The sequence below is a fragment of the Bos mutus genome, chromosome 6, assembly GCF_027580195.1.
Source record: "Bos mutus isolate GX-2022 chromosome 6, NWIPB_WYAK_1.1, whole genome shotgun sequence".
In the NCBI taxonomy this organism is placed as follows: domain Eukaryota; kingdom Metazoa; phylum Chordata; class Mammalia; order Artiodactyla; family Bovidae; genus Bos; species Bos mutus.
Window position 1 is genome coordinate 29,548,228 of NC_091622.1, and position 26,242 is coordinate 29,574,469.

A 26,242-nucleotide genomic window follows, 5' to 3' on the forward strand; every position below is an offset into this window, starting at 1 on the left:
ATTAAATTAGCATCATCTAATCCAGAGTCTAGACAAGCATCATCAAAGTTTTTAGTCTCAGGATTCTTTTACATTCTTAAAAAATACTAAGAACCAAAAAAAACTTTGTTTTTTTTGTTTATGCTTGTTTGGGTTTTGATTTACCATACTACAAATTAAAACTGAGGCATTTATAAAATATTTATTTAATTCATTTTAAAATAAAAATATCTACTATATATTATCAGTAATATTTTCATAAAAATAACCATGTTTCCTCAAATAAAAATAATTTGGTGAGAAGTATCTAGCTTAACAGAAGATAGACTCTCAACTTTGCTTCTGCTTTTAATATGTTACGTGATAAGTTGTTGTGGCTGCAGTATATGAAGACAAGTCTGTCTCCCAGAGATTAAAAAAACTTTAAAAGAGGGAAATATTTTAAAAGCTTTTTCCTATATTGTGGATATTCTTCCATACTACTACACCACAACTCAGCATGGAGTAGTTTCTTAAAGTTTAGTTGTAATGTAGAATCTGAAATGTAACAATGAAATATTTGTAGTCTTTTACATTAAAATCTTTCTACCCCCTTGCACTTTGAGTAGATCGTTTATTCATTTATAGTTGCATAATATCACACATTGATCCACACAGAGCTTGGAAACATTAACACATTTCCTTATACAATAACAAAAGAAAGGTCACATTTGTTAATATCAGCACCAATATCATTAAAAGAGATTCTAAAAATTTATATACTCTCAAGTTCGTGGTGACGAAAAAGTTTTCCAAAATCTGAGTTTTTATTTGGATTTTCACTTGAAAGCTCAGATTTTTATCAGTAGAACAAACACAGTCCATTATTTTTCTTGATAAGCTTAGTTCATTATTTTCAAGAAAACGTCCAAATATCCAAGTCTAAACTGTCACAGTGTGTCAGTCATTCTTCCATCTTACAGTGATGACCCATTAAAAAGGAGCTAGTTCTGCAACAATTCCTTAAATAAAACCATCATCCTGCTCTATGCAGGAGAAGGTCAAGCATACTTTCATTTTATCACAGAGAATATTAACATAAGGCATGCACTCAAAGGTTGAGATTTAATGAAGTGATGATTTCTACTACTATTATTAAGAACATTTTAAGTTAAATGTTCATTTTTCTCTTTTTTCTTCAAGGGTTTGGCAGTGAGGAGCCCAGTGGTGATTATACATCTGCAGCCATCACCTTGGTTGGTGCCAAGACATCCACATTTTCCCCACCATTGCTTCTAAACCACGTGAGCAAATATCAGCACAGTGAAAAAGGCAAATAACATCTAAGTATTGTTATTAAAGTAGTTTTGAATTCAGAAATGCCCTAAAAGTTTCCTCAGAGCTCCCAGGGGTTCACAGGCCATACTTTAAGAGCCACAGTCCTGGCTGCCCCTCTTTTCATGCGTCAGGGCTCCCACTGGGACAAATGTGCATCACCTCACAGCCCCTGCTCCCCCAAAGTCCTTCTGGACGATGCTCAGTGGAATGCTGAACCATTCTGTTATTAGTGGAGTGTATCTTTTTTAGCCTATATTTAAGTGAAAAAGTCACTGGGAAACACTGACATTTCAAAAAGGCATTAGTACTGAAATCAGGAGATCTGAGTACTAATTAAGCCTGATAATAAAAACCTACAATTCTAATCACATAACCTCCAGGAATCCATTTTATGTCTAAAATATTTAGAGACGTATAAAGTCTCTTTCAAAATGCTGATGTTATAAAATCAGATAAAGGAGCCAGTTTAATCTCACCCTACATAAAACAGAGTATTCAATCACCCCCCAAAATATTCCACAGCCAGATTAATGAGCTTTTACTTTGTAAACTGCAATATAAACTGAAGAGGAATGTAATTCAATTAACCAGTTGAGTATTAGTTGGGGTACAGAATAATATTAAAATTTGAATAGCTTCATCAAGTTCATATAGCTGAGTTTTTTCACTGTTTTTTAAATCACAGTAGGCAAACCCCAGAAAAGATGATTTCTATCCATCTAATTATTATTAATAGCTTTGAATCTACAAAAATCTGCCAACTATAAGATAGTCTGGATTCTGAATTTGGATGCTGATATAACATTTGCTAAATTAACAAATGTTTATGCCAATCATAGAATTTAGAATTAGAAGAAACTTTAGAGTTAACTTAGTAACAGAAAGTCAAATATTTTGCCTTTCTTTCTTGCTCTCTCAACTATTGCAGAAACACTTATTCATTCATCTAACAAATGTTTATTTAGCACCTACAGCCTGTCAGGCACCATTATAAGCTCCAGGCACTGCGATATATAAAACAGCCCCTGGTCTAATTTAACACCACATTTTTTTCCTACTGACACCAACACAGCCTCAGAATCCTCAAAGCACTGGATGAAGGCACTGTGCCATGCCATGCTTAGTTGTGTCTGACTCTCTGCGACCCTACGGGTTGTAGCCCACCAGGCTCCTCTGTCCATGGGACTTTCCCAGGCAAGAATAGTGGAGTAGGTTGCCATTTCCTCCTCCAGGGGATCTTCCCAACTCAGGGATTGAACCTGTATCTCCTGAGTCTCCTGCATTCCAGGCAGATTCTTTACCACTGAGCCACTGGGGAAACTTGCATGAAGGAATCACTGTTCATCAAATTTGCGCTCAGATTCAGTTAAATATCTTTTTTAGGCTTATAAAGTGTCTGACATGATGCCAGATGCTACAGGAGATCCCAGAGAAATAAAAGATAACAGTTTCCACAGAAAAACTATCATCTAATTAAGAAAGACAATACAGAATATAATTTTATAATATAAAAATGCCAACTTTACAAAATAAAATAACAAGTACAACATATACCTAGATTTCAATGTAGGTTAATGACATCACACTGTATCTATTTTCTAATTTATCACCTCCTTACCCTTACTATTTTCTTCTATACCATGTATAAGTAGTACTCCTCCGAAAGTTTTATATGTTCTGCTGCTGCTGCTGCTAAGTCGCTTAAGTTGTGTCCGACTCTGTGCGACCCCACAGATGGCAGCCCACCAGGCTCCCCCGTCCCTGGGATTCTCTAGGCAAGAACACTGGAGTGGCTTGCCATTTCCTTCTCCAATGCATGAAAGTGAAAAGTGAAAGTGAAGTCGCTCAGTCGTGTCTGACTCTTAGCGACCCCATGGACTGCAGCCCACCAGGCTCCTCCACCCGTGGGATTTTCCAGGCAAGAGTACTGGAGTGGGGTGCCATTGCCTTCTCCATTACATGTTCTAGTTTTCTCTAATTATTGTTAAAAGCATCGTTCACTACCCTGTGTATGTATGTATATATATATATATATATATACACACACACACACATACATATACACACACAGAACAAAACGAAAAAGCAGGGTAGTCTTACTACCTATTTTCTCAGGCAAGTCAGCTTTTTCCAGAGCACAAATAGTTGGCCTCGGGCAGCATCTCTGCATGGGGTGGGCTCTCTCTTATGAAGCCCATTCATGTGGGTCCTTTAGTACTCACCCGTACCTGTAAGTCAGCCAAGGAAGCAAATGTTCATGTTTTCTCAAAGGAAAATCAGATAAAAATCATCATATCCAAAATAAAATCAGTTGGAGGAAATACATGAGGAACTAGCCTTGCAGGGTTCAGGCTAGAAAATTAACTATAAAAATAAAATACTATGACTTTTACATAATCGAATTGGACAGACATAGAGTTATTGTTGGAGGGGAAAATAACTTTTGAAAGTCAGATTTATTACATCTCTTTCTCCATTTTGTATATCCTAATTCACCTTAAAGACCACACAATGTTTTTCAATTCAGTAACCAGTTATTCAACGAAAAAGTTGCAACACACAAGACAAATACATTTTAAAATAACAACATAAATATCCTATTCAGAAACCTGATTTCAAATTGTCAGTATTATAGAGTTTAGTCTTCTGAGAGCTCTTTTAAAAATGCTTTCTTTCTTATCTCTGATAGGTTCTTATATGTTTTTATGAGAGACAGCATCACTAACCCAAACTTTGTTAATTATTAAGATACTCTTTTCTCAGAAATTCTGTTCTTTTCTCCAAGTACTATTGTATTATAGTGTCTTTGTACAAATACTTTTAATTTGACCAGCATTATAAAAGTCTGTGTTTAAGATATAGTTAATGAAGGACAGATGTTTAAAACACAGTTCACAATGAAGTTGTAAATACTGCTAGTACAGTAAATTCTGTGATTAATTTTAGTCTGTTTATTCAATTAGGATATTTACACAGCTGGTAAAGTACTAAAAATAACTGTCCTATGTAATGTTAATTCAAATCAATATTAATTAGAAGCAGCATAGGTACAATCATATCAAAGAATCTATAGGCCGGGTTAGTGTTTATGCTTAAGAATAAAAATAAATGAAATATATAAAGATTCAACTTCTCTTGTATTAATAGCACTGTAAATGACTGAAATAATCAACAATGTATTCACTTGTGATCTTGAACAAATAAATGCCTTGCTTTCATAAACTTTGTCATGAAATTTAGCCAGAGTTGAGAATCTTGAACTGCTGCTCACAGAAAGGTACTTGACCAAATTATTTGTTCATATGATCTGTCCCTTACTTCCGCCTCTTTCCAGCGACCTAGAAATTAGACATGCAGCAGGAATGATAATAGCTACTAAGGACCAAAAAAAACTTTTTTTGGAGATGGAAGCCACATGCTAGCATATACAGTTCCTAGAACAGACCTAAGGTTCTGGATATATGTGTACATCCATAGATTCCTCTGGTGGCTCAGACAGGAAAGAATCTACTGCAATGCGGGACACTCAGGTTTGATCCCTGGGAAGATCCCCTGGAAAAGAGAATGGCTACCCATTCCAGTATTCTTGCCTTGAGAATTCCATGCAAGCCTGGAGGAGGCTACAGCCTGCCAGGCCACAGCCCACGGGATCGCAAAGAGTTGGACAGTACTGAGTGACTAACACACACACACAGAACTTTTCCAGTTGATTCCTTAGTTCCTCAATTAGAATAAATCTCAGTCTAAAATATTCATGGAAATATTCAAATTTCTTCATGAAACCATGCATTTTGACTTAATGTGTTAAGAATAAGATAGGATTATCTTTTTCCTTTTTCAATGGGGTTAACGAATTTGAAAGGTATCTATCAGGGACATTTTAAGATGAGGCAACTGTATGTAAAATTTATAACCAAAGAAAAATGTTCATTTTTCTACTTTCATCAATATCTTCAGTTGAATTCATGAGACAAAAATAGGCTAGTCATCACCCATTAACCATTCTTTTCTTCTTCCTTGGCAACAGAATCCTGGCTTTTGAGGGTAGCAACGTACTCAGCTAGAAGACTGTGATGTGGTCCTCTGATTCAAAGTTTGTCATGAAATTTAACCAGAGTTGAGAATCTTGAACTGCTGCTCACAAAAAGGTACTTGACCAAATTATTTGTTCATGTGATCTGTCCCTTACTTCTGCCTCTTTCCAGAGACCTAGAAATTAGACATGCAGCAGGAATGATAATAGCTACTAAGGACCAAAAAAATTTTTTTTGGAGATGGAAGCCACATGCTAGCTTGGTAGAATAGGAAACTAGAAAGAGATGGATCCCTGATGTCTCTGGAACTGCCACAACCTATCTGGACTGCCTGCCTCTGGACTTTAGGTGAAAGAGAAATAATCTTTTATTTTTCTATCATTTCTAGTTCCCATTAATTACATCCAATGTAATTCCTAAATGATAGAAAGCATAGATCCACAATGAGAAGCTAAATATATGCCTGATAAGGTGACCCTTGCACCTCTACCATATAATATAGTCATATCATCTTTATATAAATCTATACATAACTGTTATAAATCTGATATACCTTTAACTTATGTGGACACCAACACTCAGCCTGAAACAAATCTTCCTTAGCTATTACTGAACAATTAGAGTGGTTTTCTTATTACAAGACATAAAGTGAAGATACATCATTGTTCTGGATTAACGGGTTATGGAACTCTTGGTTGCAAAGATTATCCCAATTCCCTGGAGTTTAAACAACTGTTCTAAGGGAGTGGCTAAATAACTCTTTGAATGGATCAAGTAATTCCTAAGAAAGAGAATCCTAATTCCATTCTCTTTGAAATTAGGTAGTTTTGGAATTTTTTAAATGAACTGGAATGATTCTAAGAGCAAAGGACACCAAGACATTAAAAAGAAACAGAAAGCGCATCAAGATCATCCCAATGATGGAGCTGTTAGAGAATGTTTACGATATAACAGGTAACTGAGGATGTAAGCTTCTCCAAAACGGACAGAGCATCACTTCAGGGCAAGCAAGCAACCATGCCAGCAGAAATAGAAAACACAGCAATGAACGACATCCACTGGAATGCATTTAAACAGTTTTCAACAGTGACAGAGAGTGGCAGGTACAGAGTAGAAAAGATGATAAGTGTAATTTTTAAGTCTGAGATGAATATACTTACACATGGAAATGTTAAGGACCCATTCTCCCTCTAAAAGGGGCCCTTCCAATATTTTCTACCTTGATAACACATACACATACATAATACATACATAATACAATACATACATAATACATACAGGACTGGAAAAGGTCAGTTTTCATTCCAATCCCAAACAAAGCCAATGCCAAAGAATGCTCAAACTACTGCACAATTGCACTCATCTCACACGCTAGTAAAGTAATGCTCAAAATTCTCCAAGCCAGGCTTCAGCAATATTTGAACTGTGAACTTCCTGATGTTCAAGCTGGTTTTAGAAAAGGCAGAGGAACCAGAGATCAAATTGCCAACATCCACTGGATCATGGAAAAAACAAGAGAGTTTCAGAAAAACATCTATTTCTGCTTTATTGACTATGCTAAAGCCTTTGACTGTGTGGATCACAACAAACTGTGGAAAATTCTGAAAGAGATGGGAATACCAGACCACCTGATCTGCCTCTTGAGAAATTTGTATGCAGGTCAGGAAGCAACAGTTAGAACTGGACATGGAACAACAGACTGGTTCCAAATAGGAAAAGGAGTTCGTCAAGGCTGTATATTGTCACCCTGTTTATTTAACTTATATGCAGAGTACATCATGAGAAATGCTGGACTAGAAGAAACACAAGCTGGAATCAAGATTGCTGGGAGAAATATCAATAACCTCAGATATGCAGATGACACCACCCTTATGGCAGAAAGTGAAGAGGAACTCAAAAGCCTCTTGATGAAAGTGAAAGTGAAAGTGGAGAGTGAAAAAGTTGGCTTAAAGCTCAACATTCAGAAAACGAAGATCATGGCATCCAGTCCCACCACTTCATGGGAAATAGATGGGGAAACAGTGGAAACAGTGTCAGACTTTATTTTTATGGGCTCCAAAATCACTGCAGATGGTGACTGCAGCCATGAAATTAAAAGATGCTTACTCCTTGGAAGGAAAGTTATGACCAACCTAGATAGCATATTGAAAAGCAGAGACAGTACTTTGCCAACAAAGGTTCATCTAGTCAAGGCTATGGTTTTTCCTGTGGTCATGTATGGATGTGAGAGTTGGACTGTGAAGAAGGCTGAGCACAGAAGAATTGATGCTTTTGAACTGTGGTGTTGGAGAAGACTCTTGAGAGTGCCTTGGTCTGCAAGGAGATCCATCCAGTCCATTCTGAAGGAGATCAGCCCTGGGATTTCTTTGGAAGGAATGATGCTAAAGCTGAAACTCCAGTACTTTGGCCACCTCATGCGAAGAGTTGACTCATTGGAAAAGACTCTGATGCTGGGAGGGATTGGGGGCAGGAGGAGAAGGGGATGACAGAGGATGAGATGGCTGGATGGCATCACTGACTCGATGGATGTGAGTCTCAGTGAACTCCGGGAGTTGGTGATGGACAGGGAGGCCTGGCGTGCTGCGATTCATGGGGTCGCAAAGAGTCGGACATAACTGAGTGACTGATCTTATCTGATCTGATATGAATACATACCCAGCGTCCATTCAATTGGCCAGGTCAGACAACATGAAAATATGTCACTATTCTGTGTCCCTCAAATCTGTTTGATGTAAGCTTTTTCTAGGTCTTTAAAGTTTCCCATATCTTCCAGTTCTCTGCCTTTGTCTCAATTAAGCAAATGTCTTCATTGGGTCTCCATCTGTTGCATGGTGCCTGCCCTTTGACTTGACTCTTTAACTCAAGTACACTCATTCTCCACACCAAGACTCTTCTCAAGTGGCGGGGGGGGGGACACTTTACAAACGAGGATATTGAAGCCCCAGAAGGTTAACTAATTTGTTAAAGTTCATACAGTGACTTGTTGGTGGAGACCCTAGGCTCTCTAATTTCATAACTTACCCTTTAATCTCTCACAAAACTATTGAGCCTTTATCAGATAAATTATCAGAGCAGACATTGAGATTATATTGAAAACTGATGCCTGGACCTGCCACATATTCTACAACTTTTTCTTAAACATCACTTTTTTTCCAATTACATGAAGTCAACTCTAATCTACTTTGAGCTCTCTTTTGGGAAGAAGAAACTACCTCATTAAATACATATGTATGCCTTATAAGGGGCTTCCCTGGTGGCTCAGCAGTAGAAAATCTGCCTGTAATGCAGGAGATGTGGCTTCAACTCCTGAGTTGGGAAGATCCCCTAGTGGAGGGCACGACAACCCACTCTAGTATTCTTGCCTGGAGAATCCCATGGACAGAGGAGCCTAGAGGACTACAGTCCATAGGGTCGCAAAGAGTTGGACATGACTGAGTGACTGAGCACGCGTGTTTTATAAGATAAATGGTAGTATGTGAAAGAATATCCACCTTAGGATGAAAGAAAATGCAGCTGTCAATAACAATGTCTATAACACTGCAGGTACAATGTGCTCTTATGCAAAAACTGGACTGGGAATTTAAGTACACCTTAGTCACACAGGGAAAACTTTACATGTAACTAAACACGTGGCAGCCTAGACCACTTTCATTCAAACAGATTAGCTGACAAACAGAAATAATTTTTTGTAAATCCATCCTAACTTAAGGAAGACTAGCAAAATGAGCCTGGTTCTACTAGGGCATGAAGGTTCATTGCAAACTCAAGCTTAATTGGGTAGGTAGTGACTGTTTCAGCAAAATGTGGCAAAACATCCTCATTTGTTCTTTAATTTATATTCATATACATATGTAATATTAATATTTCATTAATGAAACCGTAAAGTACATATATATATATAAAATGCATAAATGTATATTTAGTACAGTAGAATTTCTCCTTTCAGAAAAAGCTAATAATAGATTGAAGTTGGCCTCGTGGAACTGGAAAAATATGGTATTTATGAAACCATTTGTGAGGTATGTAGTAATATAATGGACCATAATAGAAAGGGAAAAGGAAGCATGTGGTCCACAGCTTTCTCTTCCTCTGTCTTTTGGCTTCTCTTTATTTTTGGAAAAAATAAGAAAATAAAGTTATTTTTAAAAATTAAGTGCTCTATCAATACCTTTGGGAAAGCATATTGACTTTGCCAAGCCATTCAAACATTGAAAATTTGTTTGCTCAGGTTTATTAATATGAAATATTTCAATTATGCCAAAAGGATAGAGAACATAAATTGAACACCCATGTATTTTACTAAGATTAAGAAAGCAAACATTATAGATACAATCCTGTACAGCCAGTTCCAATATCAAATGCCTTCTTACCCCTTTTATAGGTAATCACTACCCTGATTTTGATGTTTACCATTTTCAGGCATATTTTAATGTATATCTGTGAGTTTGTGAGTCTTATGTATATATATTTATATGTATACATGCATGTATATGCCTATGAATATATGTATCTATAAGCCATATATACTCTTTACAGAATGTTTAAAATATTTTCTATAAATGATGTAATGCATGTCTCCTTCAGTAGCTTATTTTGTTCAATTGCTTATATTTTAATGATTAATCAATGTCGATAATCATAGCTCAGGTCATTCAACTGCATAACTATACAGTTCTTTATGTAGAGTTATTTATCTATTCTACTGTGAATGAGTATTTAGATGACTTCAATATTTTCCATTACAATGTGACAATAAAGATTCAGATTTTTTATCACAGAGTTTTGATCACTTTGATTCCTCCCTGAATCTTTCTATAAGATAACCCAATCTCAAAAAAATGAAGCCCCTCCCTTATTGTCTAGAAGTTTATACTGCTTATAATTCAGGGGGACATGTTACTAAAAGGTTACTGAAAGATTAAACTTACTTGCAGTATTTCATGGAAGCTCAATAGTCCTTAATGATAAAATAATCAAATGTTGACTAAAGAGATTTTACTGGCTGGGTAAATACTGCAGCTTGTGAGGATTACAGTTTAGTAGGCAGGATATCCAATTTTTATAGAATGGATTCTCAAGTACAGAGTAACATCTAATACAACAGATTGTTATGAAACTGAACATTGCCCATAAAAATAAGTTACACCGCTGAGCTACTATTTTCAAACAAATTATTATATTCTTATAGAAAAAATTTGAGTGATTATTCAAAATAAGAAGCTAAACAGTACCTGAAATCACATTTTAAAGAATATACTGAACTGAATCTGTGTTAACATTTTTTAAATCTAATTTTTGGTTAAAATCATAGGCTTTCAAATCAGGTAGACCTATTCTGTAGCACAATTCCATTTTTTTTTTTAACCATTTATCCAAATTTTGGTTATTTATGCTATCTGAGTCTCAGCTTCATTGTCCATAAAATGGGAAAGATAAAATCTAACTCACAGTCTTTAATACAATTTAAATGAAATAATATATGAAATGTAATTATCCTTGCTGCTACTCTCTGCTGCTATAATGGTTACTGTTATTTATTGGTATTCAGGCTGAGTTCAGGGTTTAGATGCTGATACATGCAGTGACACATATGTTAGGGCCTAATTCTCTCTCTAAGAACTACCTGAGAAACAGTTCAAACCTGATCTACAATAAGAGTTTGACATATGCAGGCATGTCTGAATGCCAAAGAATCTAGAGTTCTATATGTGCGTATAACAAAGTGAAAAAAGGAAGTGGGAGAAAGAGAGAGGAAGAGATTGCGATTCATTGATTAACTGATCAGTTGATATCAGGTCTGAAGTTACAATGGAATTGCACAATTTCTAAAAGCAAATTTTTAAGTTAGAACCAGTACTTCTGAGAGACAATTTATCTACAGGGAAGAGTGAAATGGCAAGTTAGACTTGGCAATAAGACCAGAGATTCAGAGGAGGGTAACGCTTCTGGTAATAACTTGATAAATGTGACTATAACCCTTATTGATCCATCTACCTTGGGGCATGTGTGGTCTGTAAGAACAGAGGTAAAACCAGAATACACAATTCCACAAAACCCACAACAGTTTGAGGCCTATGCAAACATTCTGTAGGTCCTCAAACAAGAGCTATTAACAATTAACAGGAGGAAGGCAGCTGCTGTTCCTGTTCTCCGTTTGCAACAGAGTGTACAACGTCAGCGGAGAAGGCAATGGCAACCCACTCCAGTACTCTTGCCTGGAAAATCCCATGGACAGAGAAGCCTGGTAGGCTACAGTCCATGGGGTCGCTAAGAGTCAGGCACGACTGAGCGACTTCACTTTCACGCATTGGAGAAGGAAATGGCAACCCACTCCAGTATTCTTGCCTGGAGAATCCCAGGGACAGAGGAGCCTAGTGGGCTGCCGTCTACGGGGTCGCACAGAGTCGGACACGACTGAAGCGACTTAGCAGCAGCAGCAGTACAACGTCAGGGTTCAAGCATTAAAGAAGACTGATGGGTACTGGACAAGACCTCACGTCCCAGGCAGGATCCAGAATAAGTAATCAGTCTGGAGATGCAGAAATATTCTGGTAGCCAGGGACAGATCACCACCATCAACAGGAGCAGCAAAACTATCTCGAGCATAGTGAAGAACAGCAATGATTTAAAGCAGCAACATCTGCCAACAGAAGGTGCCTGGTGCAGCTGTGAGAAGAGTGCTGGAAACACAGTGGTAGTGCTCAAGAATGTCAGCCTGGAGTTAGGAAGGACGGCCTTGAGGACGGACAGAGTGTTAGTCCACATAGGCACCCTGGTATGTGTGTGAACAAATATGGGAATTCCTGAGGATCCCAGAAATACTGTAGAAGGAAAAAAAAATGGAAAAAAGTAATAAAAGACCTGTTATTGAACACATGGGAGTCAATGAGCTAAAGAAGTATGAATGGGACATCCCTGGTAGTACAGTGGTTGAGAATCTGCCTGTGAATGCAGGGCACATGGGCTTGAGCCCTGTTCTGGGAAGATCCCGCATGCTGCAGGGCAACTGAGCTCATCCACTGCAACTTCTGAAGCCTGCAAGCCGAGAGCCTGTGCTCTGCGACAAGAAAAGCCGCCACAATCAGAAACTAGCTTGCTGCAACTAGAGAAAGCCCATGCACAGCAAAGAAGATCCGGGGCAGATAAAAACAAACAAACAAATGATAACACTTAAATATACATCTGGGAAGGACCAGAAGCTAGTGAGGTACAGGCACCACTGGAAAACAAGGTTACCAGTAGAAAAGCACGACGGTGAGAAATCAATGCAAATTATATAACTTTCTGGACATTAGTGCCAACAGGCAAGAGACTCATACTAAGTATAAAATATGAAAAATTCAAACTTGTAAGGACCCATATAAAAGCTATATAGAATATTCATAAAAATTAACTTGAAATTTAAAAGGTTTTTTGAAGAAAAAGAGGAAGAAATACTTTCTTACAATTGTTTTTACTGTATTATGAAATATTTTATATGCGTGCACTTTATGTAATTTCAGTTTAATAATATAATTATTGATACAATGTTACTTATAAATCCATTGTTTATAATAATCAATTATAATATACATAATTGTTCATAATTGTACTTGTAAACAAAAATTTTAAGGATCGCCCATTTATATATCACCCAAGCTCAATGGCACCCCACTCCAGTACTCTTGCCTGGAAAATCCCATGGACGGAGGAGCCTGGTAGGCTGCAGTCCATGGGGTCGCTAGGAGTCGGACACGACTGAGCGACTTCACTTTCACTTTTCACTATCATGCCTTAGAAAAGGAAATGGCAACCCACTCCAGTATTCTTGCCTGGAGAATCCCAGGGATGGGGGAGCCTGGTGGGCTGCCAGAGAGTCGGACACGACTGAAGCGACAACAGCAGCAGCAGCAGCAAGCTCTCTGGGCTGTGTCTACCCTGAACCCAACTCCTTCCCTCCAACTAGAACACTCAATAGCCTCAATTTGTTTTAATTTTTTCGTGATTTTTTAAATAATAATGTACATGCATATACATAATGAGTCTACAAAAATATATTACTCAGTCTGTCTCTGTCTAAAGTTTCCAGTGTTCTTCCTTGGAGAATCCCATGAACAGAGAAGCCTGGTGAGCTACGACTCATTGTGTTGCAAAGAATCGGACACGACCGAAGAGATTTAACACAGCACAACACACAAACCCTGTATCACTAGAGTCATGTTGTATGTATTTTTTGAGACTTGTTTTTATCCAACATTATGTTTTTGGCAGTCATTCAGGTTCATTCATTTTCGCTATTATGTTAATTCCACTGTGGACGAATATTCTCCAATTTATCCATTCTATTTTCTGTTGTTTGCAAATTTGTCTTGTGTTTTGCTATTATATACAAGACTACAATAAAAAACCTTGTTCCTATTTCCTAAGGCATAAGAGCAAGAATCTCTATAGGATATACTCCTAGGAGTGGAACTGCTGAGAAAAAGAGTATACTATGCTCAATTTCAATGAGCCAATTCAATTGTACCAATTTACATTCCCATTCACAGTATATGAGAGTCCCTGTTGTTTCACAGCCACACTAACATTTGGTATGTTTCAGACTCTTATATTTTTAACACATGACAGATATATAATAGCATATTACTCCAGCTGTAATTTACATTTCTCTAATTATTAATGAGGCTCAGCAAACTTTCACATGTTTACTATCTGAATTTTCTCTTTTTGAAATTCCTGTTCATTTTTATATTAGCTGACCACACTTTTTTATTAATTCATAGAATCTTAAATATATTCTACACACCAAACCAGGCTTTTTGACTTTCTTAGCCATTTTTACTCTTTGATGAACATACTTTTAAAATTTTAATGTTGTTAAATTTATTAATCTTTTTATGATTTCTTCTGTTTATGTTTAAAGTTCTTATCTTACCCCAAAAAGATAAATATATCCTTTTCTCAATATTTTAAAATAGTACTGTTTCTCATAGTTAATTCTTCCATACAGATTTTGTTTCCATTTATGAAATGAAGTGTTTAGAGATCAATTTTAGTTTCCCATATGAATAGCTAATCACCGATTGTAGTGGCAACATTGATTCAAGGCTCACCAGGACTCAAAAGAAGAAAGGACAGATGTGCTAGGATGGATGTGCTAAAGTTGAAGCCCCCATCATAAAGCATGATGAAAGAACAAATAGATTTTGGGAAATTCTGAAAACTCTGAACATCAATTTGATAAATTCACTCCCTTCACATTTATATGATTTGTATATAGTTTATGTAATTGGTCATGCTGTTACCACTTCACCCCATACAGTATGAGACAACATTTAGAAGTTTATTTAAACTAGTCTGTATTCCTTAAGGGAGAAGGCAATGGCACCCCACTCCAGTACTCTTGCCTGGAAAATCCCGTGGATGGAGGAGCCTGGTAGGCTGCAGTCCATAGGGTCGCTGAGGGTTGGACACGACTGAGGGACTTCACTTTCACTTTTCACTTTCATGCATTGGAGAAGGAAATGGCAACCCATTCCAGTGTTCTTGCCTGGAGAATCCCAGGGACGGGGGAGCCTGGTGGGCTGCCATCTATGGGGTTGCACAGAGTCGGACACGACTGAAGTGACTTAGTAGTAGTAGTATTCCTTATAAACTCTTTATTGATACTCCAACACAGCTTATGAAAATGTTGAGAAAAATATTACTATTGCACTATATACTGATTAAGAATTTTATGTGATAATTCAGTGGTTGTCAAACTAGACTCCAACATAATTCCACAAACTCAGTGCAGGTGTTCTGCCACTATACTCTTAAATTCCTTTCTCAGTTTCATAAATAACTAAATTTATAAAATTTTCTCAATATTAACAGACATAATTGTTTTAAATGACTTAAACCTGCTACTCATTATTGCTTCTAAAGTCTGGTGTGGGTTAACATATATTGAATACATACTTATTTCTTTACATTTCATATATTAAAATTAAAATGACCAACTTCAATATCTATTCTGGTAAGGTCAAAACACTGCTTTCCCCAGTCTGGGGGTCGTCACCCTATGCTCACTTCATGTTAACTTTTCCATCCATAAACTGCATATAATTTGCTTCAAAGCATTTTGGGGAGCAAAAGGTCAAAAGAACACTGGGTGTTAAAATGCTTTTAAAATGTAAAACATTTTGCAAACAGAAGTTATATTATGTAATAACCTTAAATTATATCTTCCAAATAGGTTTTTTCATAAGTCATGAAAAAAAAATCAACAGGTAATTCCTAAAAGTCAGCTTTATCTATAGTTTTAGTTTTTTCAATATCCAGTCTTTAAAAAATAGTTTCAACTAAAGTTAAAATTTATTGGTTGAATGTTATTTCCTACCCCACATAATTTCTAATAAAGTTCCTGAAAAGTAGAGCAACACAAAGTTAATCTATACAAGCAATATAACTCATCTCCAAATAATCTGAAAATATCTATTTTCATAATGGTGCGATTTAAAAATCCATGCCATATCAGTGTGATTTAAAACTAAGCAAGTCTACTAGAATTCAATTGAAATCGAGAATGTATAGTCTACAGATGAAACTTTGACCTGCCTCAACAACATGCTAAACCATGGCACTGATGTATTTGGAAGATTATAGTTTTCTAAGAACTTGTTTTGCTTTCCCTTTACATAAAGAAACCTTGGTGGAGTTACAAAAGTGAGAAAAACATGGAATTAAACAAAAATAATATATTTAAAAATGAGATTTTCTCTTCCTGTTGCTAACTATTAAGAGAGCCAGTCCTCCTTATGATCTTGCTGCCCTCTGACTCGGACCTCCGTTACCCTGGGAAGCCATCTGCACTGATGCACTACTTTTCAAACTGTAGACACGTGCAGGAGAAGGAAAGTGAAACTGTCTATTTTAAAAGAAAGTGAGACATCATACTATAAAGCTTCCCGAGTCAGAAAGAACTGGGTTCTAATCCTACGTGTCCTACTTTCCAAACTGTGTGATCACAGGCATGATTATACCTAAGTCACTATTTAATTTCAGATTTCCATTTCCTCATCTTAAGTACAGGATAAAAATAACCATCTCCCAGAATTATTATAAGGGCTGAATGAAATTACGATAAACACAAATATTCATGGCAAAACATTGACCAAGTTATTATTAATTATAAAACCAGAGAGTAAATGACTTTATGGAAATTGTGAAATATCATTTTAAAAATAAAAATATCATTTTATGATATAGGTTTCTCTTACTTCCAGGCATTAATATTTATCTTAAAACTGGAAATGTTTTCTTAAAATTACACAAAATATATTTTCTGAAATAATTGGAAATAGATGAAAGATGGAAGGGAAGGGAAATGCTGAAGTTAAAATCAATCATTTAATATGGTCATTAACTAGGAAGAGGGAAAGGAAGATAGTAACAAGTAGGGAGGCAGGGTGGGGATAAAGAGACAAAGTGGGAAATAAAGAGGGGGCTGACAGCCTGCGTGACTTGCGGCTGGACAGGTGATCCTGTGCTGGACACCAGGTCACCCAGGTCAACCTGTTTGTTGAACTGCTCAACATGTAGAAATGAGTCACTTTACAGTATGTATGGGCTTCCCTGAAACCTCACTTGGTAAAGAAACCACCTGCAATGCAGGAGACCCCACTTCACTTCCTGGGTTGGGAAGATCCCCTGGAGAAGGGAAATGTTACCCACTCCAGTATTCTGGCCTGGAGAATTCCATGGACTGTACAGTTCATGGGGTCGCAAAGAGTCAGACATAACTGAGCGACTTTCACTTTCACAATATGTATGGGATAGAAGTGCAAAGGACAAGAGCTATGCCATAAGTTCCACATGCCTATGGTATCTGTGAACCAGTGTTTGATCTCAGTATGCTTTATGGCTCTAAAAGCATCAATTTATACCACTGACAATATATAGTTAATGATCATAAAAGTAGGTATATCACAGAAAATACCTCATCAAAATTTACCAAAATTAAGAAACAAATAACAACAACAACAAAAAAAAACAGATTCTCAACTTCTGGGCAAATCATATTAGGCAATTTAGATTATTAAGAAATTAAAGTCATGTTGGCATAAGCATCTCATTTCTCTTCTACTAGAGAGAATGTGCAGTATAAGAAAGGCTTCAAATTGTTCACTGCAGCACTATTTACGATAGCCAAGACATGAAAGCAACCTAAATGTCCACCAACGGATGAATGGATAAAGAACATGTAGTATATATACACAATGCAATATTACCCAGCCATAAATGAATGAAATAGTGCCACTTGCAGCAACATGGATGAAACTAGAAATTATCATTCTAAATGAAGGCAGAGAGAGAAAGACAAATATCATATACTATGACTTATATGTGGAACCTTAGAAAAAATGATACAAATGAACTTAACATACAAAACAAAAAACAGACTTACAGACATCAAAAACAAATTTATGGTTAACAAAGGGGAAAGTCTGTGGTGGTGGAAATAAATTAGGAGTTTGGGATTAACGAATACACACTATTATATATAAAATAGATAAACAACAAGGTTCCACTGTATAGAACATGGAACTATTAATATATTCAATATCTTCTAATAAACTGTAATAGGAAAGAATCTGACCCAGTGATTTAATCACTGAATCAATTTGCTGTATACCAGAAACTAACACAACACTGTAAATTAACTACATTTCAGTGGGAAAAAAAAAAAAAATAGCTTAAAATTGACCAAAAAACCGGCTCCGCTAGTTAAGAAACATGACTTCAGCAGTCTTATTTTAAGCTCACACTGTGCTCTGAAAGCTGTACCCATCTACTTTATACTGATGCAGTAAAAGAAAAAAAGTCATTCTAAGTAATTCTCTATTTCTACCAATAATAATTTTAAAAGATTACACGTGGAGTATTAATGAGCAACTCAAAGACCATACACATTGTACGCTAGCTAATTTTCAACAAATATTTTTGCACGTTCAAAGAAGCATGAATTACTTTTGTAGAATAGTGTGTCCTAGGTCACCATTCTTTCCTTCTCTATTATTCCTTATCTATTTGATTTGCCAACAAGCCTCTGATAACAAAGATAGAAATAAATTTCAAGGTTAGTAAGTTAAGATACTACTGCGAATAATATATTAATTTGCTGTTGAGGTTAAAAGTGGTATAGAGAGGAATGAAAGAGAGAGACACTCAATGAAGTGAATTTCACACAGAGAAAAAGTCAATATTTACCTGTAGAATTAATGTATGAAAGCATATATGGAATTATAACTATATACTGTGCTGTAAACAATATGCCAGTAAATGTGGAAAACTTAGAAGTGACCACAGGACTGGAAAAGGTCAGTTTTCATTCCAATCCCAAGGAAAAGCCATGCCAAAGAATGTTCAAACTACTGCACAATTGCACTCATCTCACACTCTAACAAAGTAATTGCTCAAAATTCTCCAAGCCAGGCTTCAACAGTACGTGAACCGTGACATTCCAGATGTTCAAGCTGGATTTAGAAAAGGCAGAGAAACAAGAGATCAAATTGCCAACATCTGCTGAACCATCGAAAAAACAAGAGATCCAGAAAAACATCTATTTCTGCTTTAGTGATTATGCCAAAGCCTTTGACTGTGTGGATCACAATAAACTGTGGAAAATTCATCAAGAGATGGGAATACCAGACCACCTGACCTGCCTCCTGAGAAATCTGTATGCAGGTCAAGAAGCAACAGTTAGAACTGGACATGGAACAACAGACTGCTTCCAAATCGGGAAAGGAGTACATCAAGGCTGCATATTGTCACCCTGCTTATTTAACTTATATGCAGAGTACATCATGAGAAATGCCGGGCTGAACGAAGCACAAGCTGGAATCAACAGTGCCAGGAAAAATATCAATAACCTCAGATAGGCAAATGACCCCACCCTTAAGGCAGAAAGTGAAAAAGAACTAAAGAGCCTTTTGATGAAAGTAAAAGAAGAGAGTGAAAAAGCTGGCTTTAAAGTCAGCATTCAGAAAATTGAATACCATGGCATCCAGTGCCATCACTTCATGGAAAACAGACGGGGAAACAATGGAAACAGTGAGAGACTTTATTTTGGGGGGCTCCAAAATCACTGCACAAGGTGACTGCAGCCATGAAATTAAAAGACGCTTGCTCCTTGGAAGGAAAGCTATGATCAATGTAAACAGCATATTAAAAAGCAGAGACATTACTTTACCAAAAAAGGTCCATCCAGTCAAAGCTATGGTTTTTCCAGTAGTCATGTATGGATGTGAGAGTTGGACTATACAGAAAGCTGAGGGCCAAAGAATTGACACTTTTGAACTGTGGTGTTGGAGAAGACTCTTAAGAGTCCCTTGGACTGCAAGGAGATCCAACCAGTCCATCCTAAAGGAGATCAGTCCTGGGTGTTCATTGGTAGGACTGATGTTGAAGTTGAAACTCCAATACTTTGGTCACCTCATGCAAAGAGCTGACTCATTTAAAATGACCCTGATGCCGTGAAAGATTGAGGGCAGGAGGAGAAGGGGATGACAGAGGATGAGATGGTTGGATGGCATCACCAACTCAATGGACATGGGTTTGGGTGGACTCCGGGAGTTACTGATGGACAGGGAAGCTTGGCATGCTGCAGTCTGTGGGGTCACAAAGAATCTAACACGACTGAGCAACTGAACTGAACTGAAAAATAGGAAACTATAAAAGATGAATAAAAAATATATGAATAACCTATGTAGAATTTTTTAAACTGTTAATGAGTACATATATAGACTAATGCATACTTTCCAAGTAATAATACAAAAATATCCTGCTTATTAACTAAAAGGTTGTTATCTTCAAGTGTTCAAGGCAGAGCTGCAAAAACCCCAATAAACTGTACTGTAAATCTTAGCATAAATAACACCAATGTATCAACAAAGAGCAGAGTGACCCAGGGAGAAAGAAAATCCTGTATTATCTTGAAGCAAAATGGTTTGCCTTGAGTTTAAGAGGAAAACAAATTACTTCCTGATGGCCAAATGTATAATAAACAAATAAGAGAGCAAACGTCTTTGTATAAACTTTTATATAGGAATTCCTGCCTCCAACATATACAAACTGTACTTATCGCTTAAGCTCATTCACAGCAGATAAAGCTATCCTTTCACACTACTCCAGGTAAACCAGTTAGCACAAAAGTACTGAGTTCTAATGATACTAAAATATCTAGAATTTCCTTTCCTGCTGTAAATACCACAGCAACACCTGGGAGGCTTTTAACTTAGTAGGTTAAAATAGAGATGATAGCCAAGGCTGCCAGTTAGGGAGACTCATGTCTTCCCTGAATGAAGCTTGTAGTATAAAAACAGAGGCCCAGATGGAATAGTCTGTCCTGCTGGCCTGGCGGCCCAGTGCCGATTTCCTTGCTGAGGTCACAAGCAGGTATGTGAGGGAGGGAATGGTGCTGTGTATTTTATACATGGGGGAGAAGTGAGCAAGCTGGCTTTGGATGAAAGAAAATTATAAAAATCAATCAGATCAGATCAGTCGCTCAGTCGTGTCCGACTCTTTGCAACCCCATGAATCGCAGCACGCCAGGCCTCCCTGTCCCTCACCAACTCCCGGAGTTCACTGAGACTCACGTCCATCGAGTCAGTGATGCCATCCAGCCATCTCATCCTCTGTCGTCCCCTTCTCCTCCTGCCCCCAATCCCTCCCAGCATCAACAGGTACTAAAATCTGAAGTTGTTCTAAAAAATGTAACTGATTTTAGCTGATTTCAATTCCAGAGTTATTTCTGTCCACCTTGAGATTCTTGTGTCTTCATTACTAACTCCAAACAATAAAAGCCTCCTCATATCACCCATTTCCTTGGTGTCCTTTGAAAGTCATTGTTCCTGAGTTCATTTCTTCATAGACTGACCCAAGTCAGGAAGGTTCTTAACACCTGACCCCACAGACCTGCATCTCTTAACATTCATGGCAAAAGCATAATTTCTCTATTTGGTAATAATTCCTTAAAAGATGGAGTTTGGTCAGATCTGGGTTTAAATCATGGCCCTATCATTTATTAGCTATGTGAGACCCATCAGGCTACTTTATATCTTGGGGTCTCAGTTTATCCTGAAAAAAAATCAGAGTAAGTCACTCAACTTATGAGGAAATCATAATAGTTAATGAAATCATAGCTACAATGCTTGGTGGAATGCCAGATATATTATCCAGAAAACCTTGATAAATGGTGACTATTATTAATGTATAATTTCTCACTCACAGATTCTTAAGTCTGCTTTAACATAAGTAATAAATGCAGCCTGTCTACAGTAATTTCAAGGCACACACCAAGTTAAGTCCCACAACACCCTAACATGTTCCAATGTTTAAATCTTACTTAATAATAAACATGAAATTTCATTTCTTAGACACAAAATTTTAAATGCAATACAAGTTGAGAGGTAGCATAAAGATTTAAATTTGCATCAAAGGAGCACAAGAGATAACTTCATTTAAAAAGTGGGAAAGGGGACTGAAAATATTGAAGTGGTTAGTTAATAAGTCCCTTGTGAATCACAGAATTAACCAAGAACATTCAGATGTCCAAGCTGGGTTTAGAAAAGGAAGAGAAACCAGAGATCAAATTGCCAGGATTCCCTGGATCACAGAGAAAGCAAGGGAACACCAGAAAACTTCTACCTCCGTTTCATTGGCTACGCGGAAGCCTTTGACTGTGTGCAGCATGAGAAACTGGAAAGCTCTTAAAGACATGGGAATACCAGACCATCTTACCTAACTCCTGAGAAAGCTGTATGCAGGTCAAGAAGCAACACTTAGAACCCTGTATGGAACAAGTGATTGGTTCAAGATTGAGAAAGGAGTACGACAGGGCTGTCTGCTGTCACCCTCTTTGTTTAATCTATACACTGAGCACATTGTGAGAAATGCTGGGCTTGTTAAGTTACAAGCTGGAATCCAGATAGGCAGGAGAAACATCAACAACCTCAGATATGCGAATGATACCACTCTAATGGCAGAAAAGTGAAGAGGAACTAAAGAGCCTCTCTACGAGAGTGTAGGAGGAGAGTGAAAGTCGGCTTCAAACTAAATATTACAAAAAACTAAGATCATGGCATCTGGCCCCATTACTTCATGGCTAACAGAAGGGGAAAAGTTGGAAGTAGTGACCGATTTCCTCTTCTTGGTATCTAAAATCACTGCGATGGTGACTGCAGCCATGAAATCAGAAGATGTTTTCTTCTGGGCAGGAAAACGATGACAAACCTAGACAGTGTGTCGAAAAGCAGAGACATTCCTCTGCCAAAAAAGGTCTGTGTAGTCAAGGCTATGGTCTTCCCAGTGGTCGTGTACACTTGTGAAAGCCGGACCATAAAGAAGGCTGAGTGCTGAAGAACTGATGCCTTCGAACTGTGGTACCGGAGAAGACTCCTGAGAGTCCCTAGGATAGCAACGAAATCAAACCAGTCAATCTTAAGGGAAATCAACCATGAATACTCATTGGAAGAACTAATGGTGAAGTTGAAACTCCAGGATTTTGGTCATCTAATGCAAACAGGTGGCTCACTGGAAAAGTCCCTGATGCTGGGAAAGATTGAGGGCAGATGGAGAAGAGGGCATCAGAGGATGAGATGGATGGATGGCATCACCAATGCAATGGACATGAACTTGGGCAAACTTCAGGAAACGGTGAGGGACAGAAAGGCCTGGCATGCTGCAGTCCATGGGGTTGCAAAGGGTCAGACATGACTGGGAGACTGAACAACAACAAACCATAAAAATATTTAAAAAATAGTTTTCATATATTTGGATTGTAAAAAACATTATAAGCTTCAAAGGAGATGAAGAAAATACAAATTAGGATTAATAAAGGTATTTCCAATACACCTATTTCAAACCATAGAAAACAAAATTTTAAAGTGATCAGAAGCTTATGAAAACAGTTACAACTAACAGGGCTTTAAAGAACCAAGATTCTTTGACTTAAAAAAATACCCAAACTTTTTAAGCCAACAAGAGAAATACAGCCTCTGGGGGAAAAAAAAAAAAAAACTATATAAATAGATAAATGATAAAAATAAATGCTAATAACTAATAACCCCCTCAGGCTCAAGTTTACTAGTAATTAAAAACATAAATATCACCTTCCTCTATCATATTAGCAAAGATTTTAAAATTATAAATCTCTGAGCACCAAGAGTTTGAGTAGATAGGTAATACATCTTTAAAATGAAAAGTATCAATCCAATGAAGATATATACTAAGGGATGGAGAATAGTCAGACTATTTTCATTTACTGGAAAGGTTGGGTACAGCAGTCACTAAACTGAGGGAGAAGACAAGAAGAAGGTATAGAAATCATAGGCTGAGGCTGAGGCAAGCCTCCAGTGACTTGCTCAAAAACATTTTCATCTTTCAGTACAAGCAACTGTTTCCAGAAATGAGAATGGAAAGAATTGAAGAGCTCCAGTTCCTTCGGGGATGATGGGGACAGGAATAGAGAAGCAAAGTCTTAAAAGAAGATGAGATGTACAAAACAAGCTTGTTTTACTCCTCTCTGACCCTTTAATTATTTATATTTTTTAAGACTCTAAGATGAAAGTCTATATAATCTAGAAAAGCACATTTGGTTCTTCGATTTTCATTTTCAATAATTTTCCAGCTATAAATATAATTAATGGTCATCTTAAAGCTATAAAACAATATATAACTATATATTCCCTATTAGAGGCTAAGATATAATGAAAGTATTAAATTTGTTTCTGCAGTTTCTGTCTTTTGCTTCAGGACTATCTGCCATATCCTACTGAAAAAGAGAATGTTTGTGAGGGCATAAATCTAACTCTACTACCAAACAGAGTGGGAGAAATCAGGGAAGCCAGAAAAAGAGTTTCTGTTATTTAAAAATAAATATGTTTAACTATGATTATGAGTGGAAAAGACCTCCATCTCAGTTGGGAGTAATAATTACTGGCTTTAACTTTCAGGAGTTGTGAAATAATGCAAAGGAGTGTGAATACATGACAAAACTCAGAGATACAACAAATTAGGCTTTACATCTAATACACAGAATAAAAAGGGCAATTATAAACAGATGGGGAAAGTCACAATGATAAAATACTGGCCTTACATTTTTTTTTTAAATCAAAATCCTAACTAGCTACTTTAAAAGCTGATGTTTGGCAAATTACACTGCCACTTTGTACAACATTTGTCCTTATCTATAAAATAAAAGTTAAAGAAGAAGTTTTTGAAGTTTCTACTTTAATGATTAATTCATTTTTGTCCTCTCACATTCTGTGAATTCTATGCCGTGCATAGCTATACAAAGAAAATGACTAGCAAGCTAACCTGCTAACAAGAATAAAAATTTAATTGTTTTAGCAAAATTTTCTATGCTTTTTTGACTTCTTGCTGGTGGTAGTAATGGTATTTTCTTTGCCTTCATTTGTTTTTGCTGTAATTTTTTTAATATTGAGGCAAACAGGTTTTTCTCATCACTGGCTGATGGAAACAAGGTACATTCCTAAATCCATGACCACAATAACTTCTGCTCTTCTTATTTTACAACGTTTATATCACTTGATAAGTCAGTAAGATACCTATAACTCTTTGATAAGATACCTTATCATACCTATTTAATTAACTACAAGGTAGTTGTGTGGGCAAAATAAATCTGAAGAAAAATTACAGATTGAATTATGGTCCATACCAAGCAAATTAAAAAGCTACCAATATTTCCTGTGAAAATACCCAATCTTGTTTTCATTCCTAAGACAGATACAATTCAAGGTTAAACAAATGCAAGAGTCATATTCAACAGCTGGGAGAGGTTTATCAGACTTCAACTGCAGTGGAAACACTAGTAGAGCACACAGAGAAGTAAAAATAACCAAAATAAGGAAAGTTTTGAATTATTCTAAACAGTGCATTAAGCTATACCTTGATTCTGGCACACAAATTATTTCACATACAAAGTAAATATTTTATGTATGGTGGGGAAATAAAACACAATTAAAGAGAAAATAAAATTTTATTCACTATCTGAGCTCAAAGAAACAGATGCTATTTTTCAACTACTTTTTTAAACATTGCCATCCTTTTCTTTGAACGTTTCTATTTTGAGGGGCAAATTCTTCTGACTGAAATGAAGTATCACCTTTCAGTTTAGAGAAATTTTAAGTCATGATTTTCTATTACTTCCTTAAATCCTTAACTTTCTCTACAAGAGGAAATAAAATTAGAAGGTGTAACTTTATTGGTAACATTGAAGAGTCATTCCACTCTGTAATTTTTTAATATACATGAGGATGGACCCATTCTCTCCTGAAACTCTCTCTGGACCTTTTGGAAGGTATAACTCTGTCTTCAATTTGCCACAGCATCACTTAATTTATCACAGCAATTCATAGGAGTGCAGCAACTAGCTGATTTTGTTGATAGATTTCATGAAATTAATTAAATATCTGCAGGCAATATATCCTGAATTTGTATGTACTAACCAAGATAATTCTGAATGTCATTCAAATAGGTTATTAGTTCAAAAAATATCTACTTGCATGGATGAATATGCCCTACTATAATTGCTGGGAGAGAAACAAATTTAAGTATTGCTACTGTTTCAAAAGCATTTACCAACTTCATAAAAGGCTTTTCCTTCAATCCAGTTAACCAAGGTTTTAAATTACATTAAAATAAACTCTATAAAGAAAAGTGGGTTTAAAATAAATTTGATAAAGGTTTTCCTTAGTTCAAGTTCTTGAGTATCTGTTTTACGTTAGGTCTTGGAAGAACACAAAAGAATTCATTTAAAATCATACAAAATTATATATTCAATTGTGTATAGAAGAAGCTGGTGAGAATGCCCTCCTACATAAGAACACTCCAGTGTTCTGTATGCAAAATTGTTAATAATTTAAACTGTC

At 36.6% G+C, this 26,242-nt stretch overlaps 1 protein-coding gene across 14 annotated transcripts in view; it reads right to left on the minus strand.

The window, feature by feature from the left end:
- The window catches only part of BMPR1B (bone morphogenetic protein receptor type 1B), a 449,200-nt gene that overhangs the window by 143,633 nt on the left and 279,325 nt on the right, over positions 1 to 26,242 (minus strand). The window lies entirely within an intron of this gene.